Raw genomic sequence first — 16,316 nt, 5'->3', positions numbered from 1 at the left:
CATAACCATTCCTGGTTTTCTGTGTATGGTCCACTAGATGGTGCTCTAGGTTAACACACCATGAGGAGGAGCGGCCGCCAGACATAACTAGTTTCGAATAAGCCTTTCCCCCTCTAGCACTGGGTAGAGCAGAATTTTTGCCCGGGATGCCGGCTTTCCATTTCAGATGCATCACCACCTCTCGCTATTCTCTTACACCGCAAGCATGGCAGTGGTGTATCTGTGGTTTTGAGGCTGGCGATCCGGTTTCTGCCATTATCCACTGAGGATGACCTACAATGGAAGGGTTGAACCGTCTCAGCAGGCACCAGGGGAGTTCCAAAGAAGTGACCATGTTGTGACTAACCAAGTTGAGAGGCAGGTGCTTTACCTAAATACCTCCTGGACTGTCTGCATTAGCACTGGCTGCGGTCCAAACAGACTATGAGTCAGTGGCGGGTTGATGGACCAAGTCACCTGTTGCTTTTCAGCATTTCCCCTGGCACTGCCTACTTTTATTTATTTGTTTATCGGCTTCATTTATGCCCCACATTTCTCTCCAGAAAGAACCCCAAGAGGCATGACACAATTCTGTTTTATCTTCACAGCAGCCTTCTGAGGTCGGTGAAGCTGAGGGCGTGTGACAAGCCCAAAGTCAAGAAGAAGAAGAAGAAGAGGAGGAGCAATCTCTTTTCCCTTCCCCTCCCCACAACAGACACCCTCTGAGGTGGGTGGGGCTGAGAGAGCTCTTTCGAGGACTGCTCTCGAGAGAACAGCTCTGAGAGAACCGTGACTGGCCCAAGGTCACATCAACAGCTGCAAGTGGAGGAGTGGGGAATCAAACCCACTTCTCCCAGATTAGAGTCTGTACTCCTAACCACTACACCAAACCTGGCAGGATTTCATGGCAGAATGGGGATTCGAACCTGGGTCTCTCAGATCCTAGTCCGGCACTCTAGCTACCTCACCACACCGCCTACCTCCTTCCAGATGAAAATTGTGTAACACAGTGGGAAATGTATTAATATATACATACATATTAAGACCTGCAAAGCCATCAGGTGTCAAGGTGGTTAATAACAAATTCAGCAAATTGTTGACAACGGTGGTGGACTGTGAATCAATTAAAATTTGCCCCTGCCACCTTTTGGAGTGTTTTGTTTCTCAGCAGGGGTCATTTCGTAGAAAAAGAGCTAGGGGGACTCATTAGCATAACTCATTAGCATATGCCACACCCCCTGACATCACCGGAAGTGTGTCCTCCCCACAGCCGGCGGCGACCTCCAGCGGGCACCAGCAGGGAGCTCCAGGCCCCGCCCTCCCGCACCTCACCCGGGGGGATGGCGTCCCCCCGCGTCCCCCCCAAATGACCCCTGTTTCTCAGTGTCATGAGTGTATTGCCATCGGTTTTCTTGCATTTTCCTTTCTTCATTCAAGTCGATTTCCTTAATAGGCTGGATCTTCCCGGCTAGCATGGTGCTGACATCAGTATTCCATTGGAATCTGGAAGGCTTCCCACATATGCATGCCGAAAATCCCCCGTGTTTTATGGCCCAGTTTCACCAAACTGCTTTGCGTAACTTCAGCAGGGGCATGAAAATAAGCAGGGATGCCATTTTTATGTAAACGTTAATGAGACAAGTCCTGTATCTAAAGAGAAACAACAAACCCTCAACCCTGTCTTTTTCTCTCCCCTTACCATTTCACACCCAATAAACCCTCAGCCTGGCTATCAACCAGCACATGTAGCAGGGTGAAAACAGGAAAAGGAAGGGAAGGAAGAAGATGAAGACTCCCCCCCCCCCTGATCAGAGGAGTTTACATTTCAAAGAGCTCCAGGAATGTTGTTAAATTTAGTGCTAGCGTCTCCACCGTTAAATGCCATATGCTCTTTGCCGGCCAGATCTAAGAAGATCTTCCATCTAAGTTTCAGCTTCACTGCTTTCCCCTGTTGCAGGATAAGGTTTTCTTGCCCCCTTTAAAATCTACTGGCATCGATGCGATGTGGTTTTGCACTGCCATATTTTTAAGCACTTGGTTTTCATGTAGCCCTATATTGTAATTCCCAGGTCTTTTTATAGCCCCCTTTTAAGATGTGAGTCCCAGGTTGACTGAATAGGGGCTGACCGCTGGAATTTCCAGGATTTGGGGTCACCTGTACTGAAATATCGAAGAGGAAAATACACGTGGTGTCCCTGTTTGGCATTGTAGCACCCACACATATCAGGGGTAGCATATTCCCGATATGCATGGTTACCGGGCTTCCAGTACACATAGATGTAACATATGAAAAGGGCCTTGGAAATCCTAGATTTCTTCCAGGAATTCTCTGTAGTTTGTTCCTAACTCACAAATCTATCCAGTATTTATGTTTGTTAGGACAAGATTTTAATCCAGTAGCCCAGTAGACCAACATGGCTATTCTCTGAAACTATCTACACTTGTTGACTCTCGCCCGAGAACTGGTCTACAGATCTCTTCTTTCCTACGCCCGAACTGTTTTCCCAAGATGCATTTCTACCTCTCGTAACTATTGACATTTTTATTTATGTATTTATTTAAATTTATAACCCGCCCTCCCCGCAAATCAGGAGTCCCCAACATGGAGTCCCCCAGCATGGTGGCTATAAGTGGCACGGTGCCCTCTGACACCTTTCCTGGTGCCTGCCAAGTGTTTTAAGAAAGTGGGCGGGGCTTTTGCCCAGCAGGGCTCCTGATTGGCCATTGGAAATCTCATTAGCTGCCTCCATTTGTAAAAACATTGCTTCAGTAGTAAGCCACAAAAGGATGTCACTGCATGACTGAAGATAAGCTTTGTATGCAAGAAATTATTTTTAAATGGTATGTTCATTCTAAAAGGCATCCTGTTAAAACCGAGCTTCGTCTTGAAACATTGAAGAGTTGTGAGAGTTACGCATTACCTCACTCGCCGACATTTTGTGTTTGGCTCTGCCTCATGAGGCAGCCATTTTGTGTTTGGCTCTGCCTCATGTGGCAGCCATTTTGTGGTTGGCTCCGCCTCCTGTGGCGGCCCACCATCGTGCGTCAGAATTCCAAAGGTGTCTGCAGTCTCAAAATGTTTGGGGACTCCATTCTACATAACATCCAAAGGTGCCACCTTGTGTGAGAAAAAAGGCATTTCCATTCATGCGGGCAGGTGGTTGGAATCCACAATTTACTCTGCTTTTCTCATTTGAGCTGAAGCTTCCATTACTGCATCCTACACAGCTCCCAGAGGCTCCCGACCTTCAGGATCAGCTTTGGGGGTGGTGTAAAGAACTGTAGGAAGATCCATTCGACAAGAAGCAGCTCCCGGCTTCAGTTCCTTTGGGGCCCGATCACTTGGCGTTATTCGTAGAACTGACATTTTCTAGATTGCTTGCATTACGTTATCGATGTTTCTTATTTTTAATGGATAATTATAGATTTTAGTGTTGCTAATTTTAATGACTGATTATAGATCGTGAGCCACCTTGAGCACGGGATACATCAGGATTTTAGTGGTGCTAATTTTAACGACTGATTATAGATTGTAAACCTCCTTGAGTACGGAATACAGCAGGCTTTATATTTCCAAACAAAGAAATAGATAATTATATCCTGTCCTGATGTGGTGGGTTCCTCATCCCACATCTGTGGCAGCGATTGAGGACTGCAAGTGAAAGAAAATGTGTGCGGAGTCACTTTCTTTGTTACGAGGAAAAGCCAAGCATGGAAGCGAGCTTCGTATTGGCACTGGGGCAAGACAGAAAGAAGACCTTGTGTGTCTCTCCAGTGAGAAGCATGAATTCAAGACACATCTCCTGAGGAGGAAATGAAAAACATTTTCCCCAAAAAAACCTTTCCAATCCCTTTCCCCTACCCCTTCCTCCAAGGAACACAGGGTAGCATACATGGCTCTCTTTCCTGTTTTTTCCTCACAACAAAACTGTGAGGCAGGTTAGGCTGAGAGAGTGTAACTGGCTGAAAGCGACCCTATTACCTTTGATTGGTAACTGGGGATCTCATCCCAGTCCTACTCTGACTTTGTAACTAGAGCACAATCTTGTCTCTGTTGTTGTTTTGGTGAGTAATTGTGTGTGTGTGTGTATGCCTGAAAGTCTGACTTCTGGCAACCCCTCGTGGAGCTTGGACATTTCAGAGGTGGCTTATACCTGGCCCTGGTATTCCTTGGAGGTCTTCCTTCCCCGTACTTTCCAGAGTCAGCCCTGCTTAGCTTCCGAGATCTTCCGAGATCGGGCTTGCCTGAGCTATCCAGGTCAGGGCTGCCTTGTCTCTGTTTTGACCTTTGTGCATTACCCTGGAAGCACAAATGAAGTTGATAAAAAACTCGCTAGTGGTTTCCGCCTGCCTCCTCTTCTCCATCACCTGCAAGGGGGCCTGCTGGCTTAGCCCTGCCCTACAAACAAACAAACAAACAAACAACAGCTTGACTATTTCTGAAGTGAAACAAGAGGAGGGTTTCCCAGCCTGGAAATAAAATGATGGCAGGAAGTGCTCTTGGTGCATGTTGTTGGGGGTGGAAATTGCCCTCAGGTCACTGCTGATTGATGGCGACCCCTGGTGGGGGTTTTCAAGGCAAGAGACATTCAGAGGTGGTTTGCCATTGCCTGCCTCTCTGTCGCCACTGTGGTATTCACTGGAGATCTCCCATCCAAATAACAGCCGGGGCTGACCCTGCTTAGTTTCGAGATCCGACAAGATCGGGCTAGCCTGGGCTATCGAAGTCAGGGTTCTGCATGTTAGGGTTTTTTTTTAGAAGGTACTGGGGCAAGAGCAGTCAAAGGTCAGCACCCCTACAGGGAAGCCAGCTTTAGGGTAGAATCTGGATGAAACCCCCCACCCAGGGATGAGTAGACAGGACTGACCTTGATTGACTACTACTTTACACAGAGGTCCTTTACGCATTTGCCTGCCACTCCGGATTTTCTCAGTCTTCGAGACGAGGCGATTTAAGTCTGTGGATAAACAGCATCCAAAGAACCCCAGCGCAACAGTGCGCTGAAACTAGGCTGACCACTGAAGGGAGGTGATGTAATGCAGAAGGGGGAAAAGAAGGTTGAACTTGATTTTGGTGCAGAACGGGAATAAACTCAGAATAAAAAGAAGGTTGGATTTGATTTTAGGGCAGAATTGCTTGGAGGACACCACAGTGAACATGGATTGAAAGGAGAGTGCAGAAAGGGCCAGTGATTCAAATGTGGACTTTGCTTCCAGAGGATGTAGCGATGGCTGCAAGAATAAAGAGCTTTAAAGGGGGATTAGACAGAGTCATGGAGGATAAGTCTATCAATGGCTACTAGTCATGGTGGCTGAGGGGAACCTTCACATTTAGAGGCACTAATTCTCTGAATCCCAGAGCCAGGAGGCAACATTGGGGGAATGCCTCGGAACCTATGCCCTGTTGTTGGCCCTCCAGAGGAACTGGTTGGCCTCTGTGTGAGACAGGATGCTGGACTAGATGGACCACTGGTCTGATCCAGCAGGGCTCTTCTTATGTTCTTATGAAGGCCTCAGCCTCTGTGCCCTGTTGTTGAACCTCCAGAGGAACTGGCTGGCCACTCTGTGAGACAAGATGCTGGACTAGATGGACCACTGGTCTGATCCAGCAGGGCTCTTCTTGTCTTCTTATTGGCTGACAAAATGATTCAGTATAAGGCAGCTTCATGTGTCTGTGTGCCTGAAACTGAAGCTCAGCTGGCCTTTCCTCTATCTTTCCTCTGTCTGAGGCCTCTCTGTGGCAACACCAAAGGAAAGAGGTCATTTTTAAGCTCTTCAGGGTTATACCCCCAGAGTATAAACAGCTAGTGTGGACCCAGTGAAACGGGATTTCGGGGCTTTCAGGGATCTGCCTTCTTCTCCTGGGCCACGCTAGCAAAGGCCTTCAGGTTATTTTCAGTGGCAACCCTGCGTCAAGCAATTTACAGCCCTCCAGCCAAACAATCAACTAGTATTAACACTTTTTAATGAAAAAGATGCCTTTCCACTGCAGAGCCTTTTCAGAAGCTTTCTGCAGAGCTAAATTCGCTGTGGCGGCCCCTCTCTCTCCGAAAACAAACCAATCTCACCCCAGAGGCCAAGAGTTGCTGTCTAAAAAGCGTATCCTTTTGTGCCTCGTGCGGTTCCTAAAGGTGGGGAAGCATCACTAATGGGGCTCCAGCAGGAGTTCCTCAGCTTGGTGTTCCGCCGCTGAGCAGAAAAGTACTGCCTAAAAGCCGCCAAGTCGAACGCCACCAGGCTGTTATCCTAAATCAAGCCTGAGTTCCCTTTATAGACATCTTCCAGCTGTGTTGATACATTATCAGGCCGAGCCTGTTAAGTAGATCTATAGTTCTGGTAAGTGTTTTTACTTACATGCTACCCTTTTTTTTTTCCTATTAGTGCCTCCTAGACAGCAATAGCAATCCATCACGATTGCCTATCAAAGTTTGCAGGACTGGAACTAACATTGGTTTCTCCCACGGAGGAAGAAAAACAGGGGCTGTTGAGAACCCAGCAGGTTCCAGCTTCTCTGTTTCCTCTTAGACTCTCCGAGCCGCATCTTCGACAAATAGAAACGGGGGTAAACTCCATTACCTTCAACTGGACTCTGCTGATTTACTCATGATAGTCTCTCCAGAACTCCGAATCCCTCATTTAGGTCTGTTGGAAGGTTGACTTTCTCTGCTGAAGGAACAGTGGTTTTTTTGGGGAAAAGAAGAGCTTTTATCCTGCCGGTATTTCTCTCCGCGGACTTGTCAGCGGAGAGACCCAAATCTCCCTGCAATAATAAGTTTCTGAGTTATTATGCCGGCAGAAAAGAAATATAGAGATTTGAACTTGGTCATTTTTTTTTAAAATGGCAACCCAGACTCATTTTTTAGATGTGGTTTTATGCAAGACTCGGATATTTGGGGACTGCGCGTGGTATATCAAGGGTGGAAAACAGGCTTGGCGGCTTGGTTTTAATAAAGCGCTAAAGCTGACAAATGATGCTGTCTTATTCTAGGCAAGATCTGGGGACGCAGTAAACAAACCTGCAGCCTTCCTTCCTCGGAGCTGCACACTCTCTGGCTGCATTGGGAAGATGTGTGATGCATTGGGTGTCTATCTCAAGATCTGCATTCGGGTCACATTGCTACTGCTGCTGCTGCTGACCTTTGGCAAATCGCTTCACCCCTGCTTCCTTCCTTGCATTTTTTTTAAATCTTGTCTATTTAGATTTTTAAGCTCCTAAAGGGGCAGAGCGGCTTTTCTGTCCATGTTTATATGATGGCTGGACCAACAGAGGATGACCAGTGGAAGCCTTTATGGACAGCTATGATTTAAAGCAATTAGTAAGGATTTCCTGTTTGAAATTGGAAGCCAGATTCTGCATTGGCTTTTCCCTCCGTTGTTTTATGAAACCCACATTGCAATAGAAATTCCCCTCTGCATTGCATGCTGGTTTCACTTCCTTTGATTGTCGGATTTTATGGTAGCTTCCACACTCCATGCCACTTTGTTCATTGGATTTTACTGAACCTTCTGCATAGATTTATGGCCGTTTTATGGCCATTCAGAGATGACTTTGCAGTCAGTACAGTGTTGCCCCCAAGTATTTGAATGTGGTTTTGAGCTGTACTTTTTCCTCCCAGTTGAGAAAATGTGGAGCGAATGCTAGATGCAGAATCACCCAGGAACTATTTGGCTTCCAACTGTTAAAACCAAGGCTGCAAGTATTTCGTGATCACCACCGAATTTTGTACTGAAGACTGAATTCAGCATCTTGGGAATCTCCGCTTTCATTTTTTTAAAAGGACATATCCTGCAGTCAGGGTAATAAAGATGAGCTTTAAGGCGTATGGAAAACACCTAGTGTAATCTACAGTACTAGTAGGAAAAGGAACAGAATCCTCCATAGTTCATTGCCCTTCCCCGGTGACCCACAAAATCAACACCAATTGTGCAAATTATTATCTCAGATGCAAATACACTTGATTTTCACTGCTTGCAGAAATAAGCATTTCCTAGTTCAGAATTTGGGTTACCTTGTCCCAGAATTCTCATTTGTTAAAGTACAGAGTCCGCTCACTCCCTGCTATAAATCTTTCTGAAGTAATTCCCCCCCCCCCCCGCTTTACCAAATATTGCGATATTATTGCCTGGAGGCTAGTAATTTTGTTATCCGGGAAAAGAATTAGTTTTGCCCTCTCACACAGTATGCGAACCTTTGGTTCTGCTGTTGGGAATGGGCATTTTTAATCAGAAGGATCCAGCTGCCTGGTTCTGCCCTGGACCCCCCCCCCACCACCACATAGGTGATCCAATGGTAAGGCTGCAGTTGGCACCAGAGAATCAATGGGGAGACAGGGAGAGAGAAGCTGACATAGGAAAGATGACAGAGTTCTCTGCAGATGGCTTGAGAAGGATTTACTATGCCATGGCTGTCTCAACAAAGGAAAGCCAAATTTACAACTAATTTTGAGAGGAAGGATTCGCTGTGTTTTCAATTACTAGGGGGGAGGAAAAAAACACAAGGTTCTTCAGAGGAGCTCGGTTCATTTTGCTTCTTTCGAGGCTGTGAAGTGCGACGGGCTGATTTTTATTGAACACCTCATCAGCCCTAGTTGAGTGCTTAATCAGTGTTGCAAACTCTTGAACAGGCTGAGAAGCGCACGGTACCGGAAAAATAACTGGCCCTTTGTTTCAACCTTGTAACTTTACTGAAGATGTTCGAGGAAGTTTAACCCTTGGTGTCGCACGCATGGCAGGTGTGTGGATGGGGGGTCAGGCCCGTGGGCTGTTTTGAATATAGAAAGATCTCATTTGTGGGTGGGGAAGGGAGGGGGTGAGATTGAGGGATGATGATGAGATATTTTGATCCGTCAAACTACCCTTCATAAAGGGTGCAGCAAGTGACTTGAGAGCGCCGAGCATGGAAACATTACTGAAATGGACCAGATATGGACCCTTGAATGAGGAACCATTGAAAACCACTTGACAGAGCAGGGTATAAATGGAATAAGGGCCACCCACCCTTCTCTGCATGTTCCCAGGCAGGAGCTTTGCTCTTCCCAGCAGGGCCTACAGGCTGTGGCTGTCTGGGGCATGTGTTCTTACAGCCCAAGTGTGAGCCGTTTCACTGGCTGCCCCATACTTGGGGAACAGTCGCCTGGAACAGATCACTGGGACTTCTACCAGGCCTGTAGCTACAGTGGGGCATCTTGGGGCTCAGCCCCCCGACTTCCCATCCAGCCCAGGTGCTCCCTTGGGGTGTGTGCAGGTGTGTGTGTGTGGGGGGTGCCCCCTGACTTATTTAAAGGCCCCCCAAATTAAAAAAAATCATGGTTACGGGCCTGACTTCTACCTTCCCGGGTTTCCAGCAATGCTGTGAAAACAGAACTATTCTACCGAGCACGTGGGGCTGTTTGAGCCTGGGACAAAGAGGCCATGCAGTCAAAATCTTTCTAAAGTAGTGGTTTTTAAAAGTTAATTTAATGCATTGTGTTTATTGTTAGTTTAAGGTATTGTATTTATTGTTTTAATGGTTTTGATTATAGGATTTTTATACAGGTTTATTATATTTTACTGGCACCCGTGGGGCCCTGGCTTAGTCAGGAGAAAGGTGGGCTTATAAAATACATCAATCAATCAATCAATCAATCAATCAGACGGTCATTTTTGAATCCTTAACGTTGCAGGGTCCTTCATGCTTTGCAACTGCTTTATTTTTTTTTTAATTTATGAACACGTTTATGTCCCACCATTTCCCACGGCTCATGATAGTTTTTGATATATAATTAAAGCATCAAACAATAACAAAACTTAGTAAAGCCCAATTAAAAAGTCATGGAATTCCCACAACGTAACACTCCATTAGAAACATTGTTGAAGAAGACCTAGATTTGAGTCCAGTTGCACCTTAGAGACCAACCAGATCTTCAGGGTACGGACTTTCAATAGTCAAAGCTCCCTCGGTAATATTCATCTCTGACTAAGATAACTTTGATTCTCAAATCTGGTTCGTCCCTAAGGTGCTACTGGGCTCCAATCTAGCTCTAGACCAGGGGTGTCGAACTCATTTATTATGAGGGCCAGATCTGACATAAGTGAGACCTTGTTGGGCCAGGCCATGTGTGTCATAAAATGTAATGCCAGGTAGCAGAGATATAAACTGTATAAAGGACACAGAGGGCTTTTTTTAACTTAAAATAAAAACATGCTTAAAGCAGTAGCACTCTTGCAATATTTTGTTTATTTAACAGAGTCTGATATCTGACACCTCTCACTCTGAATTATTGCATCAAAATGTCTGTGCTGTTGCAATCTTGAGTATGCTGTTCAGGTGTGTATCTGTAAGCGGCAAACCTACAATGATGCAGCAGCAGCAGCAGAACTGGAAGAAGAAGCAGAAGACAGCCAGTTCCACTTCTGGCCTGATAGAAGTCCTCCGGGGGCCTGATCCAGCTTCTGGACCACATGTTTGACACCCCTGCTCTAGACCAACACAGCTACCCTCTGAAACTATCTTCTGACAAATACCTTGCAATATTATTGTTGTCGTTAATATACTTGGCATTTGTACTGCATGTTCAGAATCCTTTCGAGTATTCTGTGATCTTCACAGGCATTATTCGACTGATTCTTACAATAATATAAAGTAGCCAACAAAAGTCCATATGGTCAAAGTGATGGTATTCCCAGTAGTAATGTATGGCTGCGAGAGTTGGACCCAAAGGAAGGCCGAGCGCCAAAGAATAGATACTTTCAAATTATGGTGCTGGAGAAGACTCTTGAGAGTCCCTTGGACTTCAAGGAGATCAAATCAGTCAATCCTAAAAGAAATCAACCCTGACTGTTCCCTGGAAGGCCAGATACTGAAGCTGAAGCTCAAATACTTTGGCCACCAAATGAAAAGGGAGTACTCACTGGAGAAGACCCTGATTTTGGGAAAGACTGAAGGTAACAAGACGGGGACGGCAAAGGATAAGATGGTTAGACAGTGTTATCGATGCAACGAACATGAAATTAAGCAAAGTCTGGAGGCTGGTGGGAGGCAGGAGGGCCTGGCATGATGTGGTCCATGGGGTCGTGAAGGGTTGGACTCAACTGTGTGATTGAACAACAACAACAAAAGATAAAAATTACTACCCCTGTATTTCAGATCAGAGAAAAGGATGAAGGAAAATAATGTCTACAGGACACTCATGGTACCCTGACCTGGATAGCCCAGGCAAGCCTGATCTCTTCAGATCTCAGAAGCTAAGCAGGGTCGACTCTGGCAAGTACTTGGATGGTAGACCTCATTGGAATACCAGCAGTCAGGAGGCGGGGGCAGGCTTTATTCAGCCACCTCTCTGAATATCCTCCAGGCCCCCTGGTAGGCGTCAGTTACCAGAGGTCGCCATGACTTCCAGGTGCACACAGTCAGTCACCAGAGATCACCATAGCTTCCAGGTACACACACGCACTCATACGCTCTCACACACATGCACATATAAAAATACAAAAAAAATACACTAATAAAACAAAATAAAGTATGCTCATGGTGGGACACCAACTACACTGCACACAACACAACACCACCCAGCTGCTTTGGAAAGGAGTCAGATTCCTGGTTCTCGTGGTCATACAGGTGTGTTCGCCTGTTTGCTAGCGCAAAAGAATAAGTGCTGTTTGCAGGAAGTTCCAATATTCAGGAGGGCCTTCTCTAGCCTGCCAGCTACCTCTCCCTTGGTCATTCTCTTGCATGTACAGAGATAGGTGAGATTGGTAATTCAATGCAAGCCCACCATTAATGAATGGGCGAATACCTCTACTTTAGGTAATTGTTGTTGTTGTTGTTCAGTCGCACAGTCGAGTCCGACTCTTCGTGACCCCATGGACCAGATCACGCCAGGCCTTCCGGTCTTCCGCCGTCCTCTGAAGTTTGCTCAATTTCATGTTCGTTGCATCTATGACACTGTCTAACCATCTCATCCTTTGCCGTCCCCCTCTTCTTTGACCTTCAATCTTTCCCAGCATCAGGGTCTTTAGGTAATAGTGCAATCCTAAACAGAGTTAAACGTTTTTAAACTCATTGACTTCCATGGACTTACACTCTGCTTAGGTCTGCACTGCTGCTTACCATTATGCATCTATAACCATTTGCTAAGATATTCCAGTCCTCTTTAGGGAATACAGATTTAGCAGATCCATTGGTTGGCCAGAGAAATAACCACAAAGCATATACACTGGTCTGATTTAACTGTGAAGACCACGTCCCTTGAGTGAGGATTTCAAAAGGCATCCAGATAAAGGATCCTGCACGGGCAGTTCATTGGTGGTTCCTTCCCCTCTTTCCTTGGCAACTGACCCCTGCTCCTCCTTCCTCCAAAACCCTAAAGAAAACCACTTAAGGAAGATATAAGACCAATAAACATCTGGCTGATTGAGAGAGATGGCTAGCCATTCCTGCTCCCCTGTTATACTTGAGCTTCCTTCCACCTAGATGGCCCATCTTCAATTGTAACCTTAACTCCACACAGAAACTGTTGATTGCTTGCAGAATTATGCTGCATATAAACATTGAAGTACTGTATATATTGCTGTTCTTATTCAACAATGGATGGGAACTAGGAGACAACTGATATGCATGGTCCAGTTCAGATGAAGACCTTTGAAACGACTGGATAGTCCAGAAGATTTCATCAACTCAGTGTTATGTTTTGGACCTCTCTTCCACTTGTATTTTTGGGTTTTTTGTCATGCATTTTTGTATTCTATTGTTATAATTGTTTACAACATAGTATTGTTTTTGCATTATTTAGCGCATGTATATGGCTTTTTCCCTCTTGTTCTCTGATTGAGAAAGATGGCCGGCCGTTCCTGCTCCCCTGTTATGTTTACAGCTTTCCATGCCTCTTTCCTAAAAGACTGGGGGGGGGGCTTCAAAGGTCTCAGCCCATACATCAATACTTCTCATGTGGTGAACAGCATGGTGCCCAGAGGTACCCTTAGGGCTGCCAGCTCCAGGCTGCGAAATTCCTGGAGATCTGGGGGTGGAGCCTGGGGACATGGGGTTTGGGCATGGGATGGGACTTCAGCAGGGTATAATTCCATAGAGTCCCCCTTCCAGTTTGAGCCCGGAGAAAGTGGAGCCTTGGAGAGCGTGGTGACATGCAGCGCAGCGCGGCGGAGCCACCTATGGACAGTAGCCAGAACTGCAGCCAACATAGAGCCACTCGCCAAGACGAGACCTGCCGGAAGAAGCTGCTCGGGGAAGATCGGCCCCAGAAAGGGCACCAGGACGCCAATATCTGAAGCCGCGGAAGGAAGCCAGATGACAACTAGCCCGGGGTGCTGGTAGGCAGTCACCACCTTGTAGACAATGTGGCCCTAGTCAGGTTAATTGGTTGGTTAGAACCACTATGTAAACCGCCCAGAGACTCTTCGGGGTCAGGGCGGTATATAAGCCGAAGGTATAAATAAATAAAATAAATAAATAACCCCAGATGCTCATTTTGCTGCCCCATACACCCAGACAACACAACCACTGGACCTAACATCAACTGCACCATCTTAGGCTCATTCACTGCTCATCTTTCAACATTGTATGTGCCATTAGTAAATGCCAACAATGCCCTTCAGTTCTTTATGTAGGACAAACAGGACAAACCCTATGCCAGAGGATAAATGGACACAAATCTGACACCAGGAATCACAAGACTGAGAAACCTGTAGGAGAACACTTCAACCTTGACATTCAGTGAATGACCTCAAAGTAGCTGTTTTATTACAAAGGAACTTCAGGAACAGAATGGAAAGGGAAACGGCTGAACTGCAAGTTATTACAACACTTGGAACAGAAACCTCCCCAGGACTCAACAGGCAAATTGGTTTCTTATCTCATTACATATGCTAACTCATTCAGTCCTCACATATGTATTCTCAACAAGAAGGACTATATATCCTCTGTATTTTAGTGTATTTCTTTTTCAGACTAGTATATTAGAATACTGAATGTAATGCAAGGAATATTGGAATGTTTTGCTGACATACCACGGCACCCTCCTCAAAAAAGAAAGAAAGGAATGCTGTTAAGTTACCTCCACACCTGAGAGGAGATGAATGGGGAATCTCAGTTTACTTCCCGCAGTTAGAAAAGATGCCTTTACACATTTATCCCCTATTTTGACATATTTATTGCTTTGCTGACCTTGCATCTGCTGGATGACCTTGGGCAAGCCATAGTTCTGACACAGCTGTCAGAGCTCTCTCAGCCCCACCTACCTCACAGGGTGTCTGTTGTGGGGAGGGGAAGGGAAAGGAGCTTGTAAGACACTCTGAGACTCCTTTGGGTAGTGAAGGGCGGGGTAGAAATCCAATCTCCTCCTCCTCCTCCTCCTCTTCTTCATTTGCTGTTCAGCCTCTGTCTATAAGTCTGAACTCTACCTTCCACTCCAATGTATTTGAAAAAGTGTGCATGTACATGAAAGCTCATACCTGGAATAAACCTTTGGCCCCGGTCACATGGGCAGGGAAATGCGGGGGGGAAGCGTGGCTGTTTGCCCCGGAGCAAAATAACGCGCGGCTATGTGATCAGACGTCCCGTAGAGGTCCCGTCGAGGTCCCGTGGTTAGGGGGGAGGTGCCAATCACAGGACAATCCTGCAGCGTGGCAAAGAAGCGGCCTCTCTAGCAAAAGGCTCCGCAGGTTTAACCCCTTCCAGGGCTGCAGAGGAATGCAAACTGTGTCCTCCCTCAGGTCCCCTCCAGGAGGAGCTTCAGCCGGGCCGCCCTCCCGCCACGCCCCCCGCACCTCCCCCTCTGTCGCCCGGTGCAGAGAGTTCCTCTCGAGCAGGCCGAGCCAGGAGTGGGGGGGTATGGAAAAGAGGAGGGGGCTGTGTTGTTTGTTTTTAAACGGAAGTGTGTGCATGCGCCGTTGGGTGCTTGTGCACATCCTGTGGAGACTTGGGGAAAAAAAAACCCTTTTAGCAACGGGACTTGGGTGGGCGCCGGATGCCACAACCTACCACCGGAAACACGATCAGGCGCCCGCCCTTGCCCCGCGGTTTATGGAAACGGGTATACCTCGGAGGTACTAGTTTTTTACCCCGCATCTTCGGCGGGAAGCCTCGGGTTCGCCACAGGAGCTCTACGCTTCCCAGAACTTGTGGGCACTCCATGAAATTGCTGAGCGGTCGGGTTAGAATGGATAAAAGGAAGTACTTCTTCACCCAAAGAGGGATTAACACATGGAATTCACTGCCACAGGAAGTGGTGGTGGCTACAAGCATGGACGGCTTCAAAAGGGAATTGGATAAGCATATGGAGCAGAGGTCCATTAGTGGCTCTGGGGAAAGTGATGCTCTGTCTTCTTGGTGCTTGGGGGGGGGTCAACAGTGGGAGGGCTTCTAATGTCCTGGACCCACTGATGGACCTCCTGATGGCACTGGTATTTCTGGCCACTGTGTGACACAGAGGGTGCGTTCAGATGGGGGCTTTACATCGGTTAGGGTGCCGGTTCCAACCGGTGTACTCACCGGCGTTCACACGACGAACATCTGCCTCCTGTCCCTAACTGGTGTAAAGCCTTTTACACCGTTGCACTCTGCCACTAGGTCCCAAGTGGTGGTAAACTGAGTGCAACGGTTGTAAACGCTGTACCCTGGCGTCTGATCACTCTCCACCGTATCACAGCCATTTCCGTCGGAAGCCTGAGGCTTCTAGCTTTCCCCCGCCTTTAAAAAAAAAACTAAGTGGTATGCGCTCGGGCAAAGCTTCGCCCTGAGCGTTTGTTTAAAAAAAAAAAAAAAGCCCTTACTTCACCTATCTGGAGGAGTCCGGGACTACAGGGAGGCCAGGTTGGGCTTTAAACTTTAAAGGTAAGTCCTTAAACTTTAAAGGTAAGTCCTTACCTTTAAAGTTTAAATGTAATGGGGGGGTTTGAGCATGCGCAAAGATCGCCATTCTGTGAATGGCTGCCTATGCGCATGCTCAAGCTGTGTTTTTTTTTTTAAAAAAAACTCGCCGACGCCCGCAGCGTGTGACCGGGCGTTCAACGATGGGAACCGCAAAATGGAGGTAAGTCTGATCGCATTTCTGCCGGCATAAACTGCACCGGTTCCAACCGGTGCAGTTTATGCCGGCAGAAAGCCCCCATCTGAACGCACCCAGAGTGTTGGACTGGATGGGCCTTTGGCCTGATCCAGCATTGGCGTCTCTTATGTTCTTGTGTTATATTAGATGTGGCGCTGTGATTACACCCGGAAAATCCGCCTGTCTTCCGTCTCTGTAGTGTGGCTAATGCTCCGTGTGACCACAGCCTTTGTTGGTCTTAAAGGTGCCACTGGACTCTAAATTTGTTCTTCTGCTTCAGACCAACACGGCTGATCA

This window comes from Gekko japonicus, unplaced genomic scaffold (assembly GCF_001447785.1).
Source record: "Gekko japonicus isolate JY-2015 unplaced genomic scaffold, Gekko_japonicus_V1.1 scaffold123, whole genome shotgun sequence".
Classification (NCBI taxonomy): Eukaryota; Metazoa; Chordata; class Lepidosauria; order Squamata; family Gekkonidae; genus Gekko; species Gekko japonicus.
The sequence above is the reverse complement of the archived record's forward strand: the minus strand, read 5'-3'. Positions refer to the sequence as shown.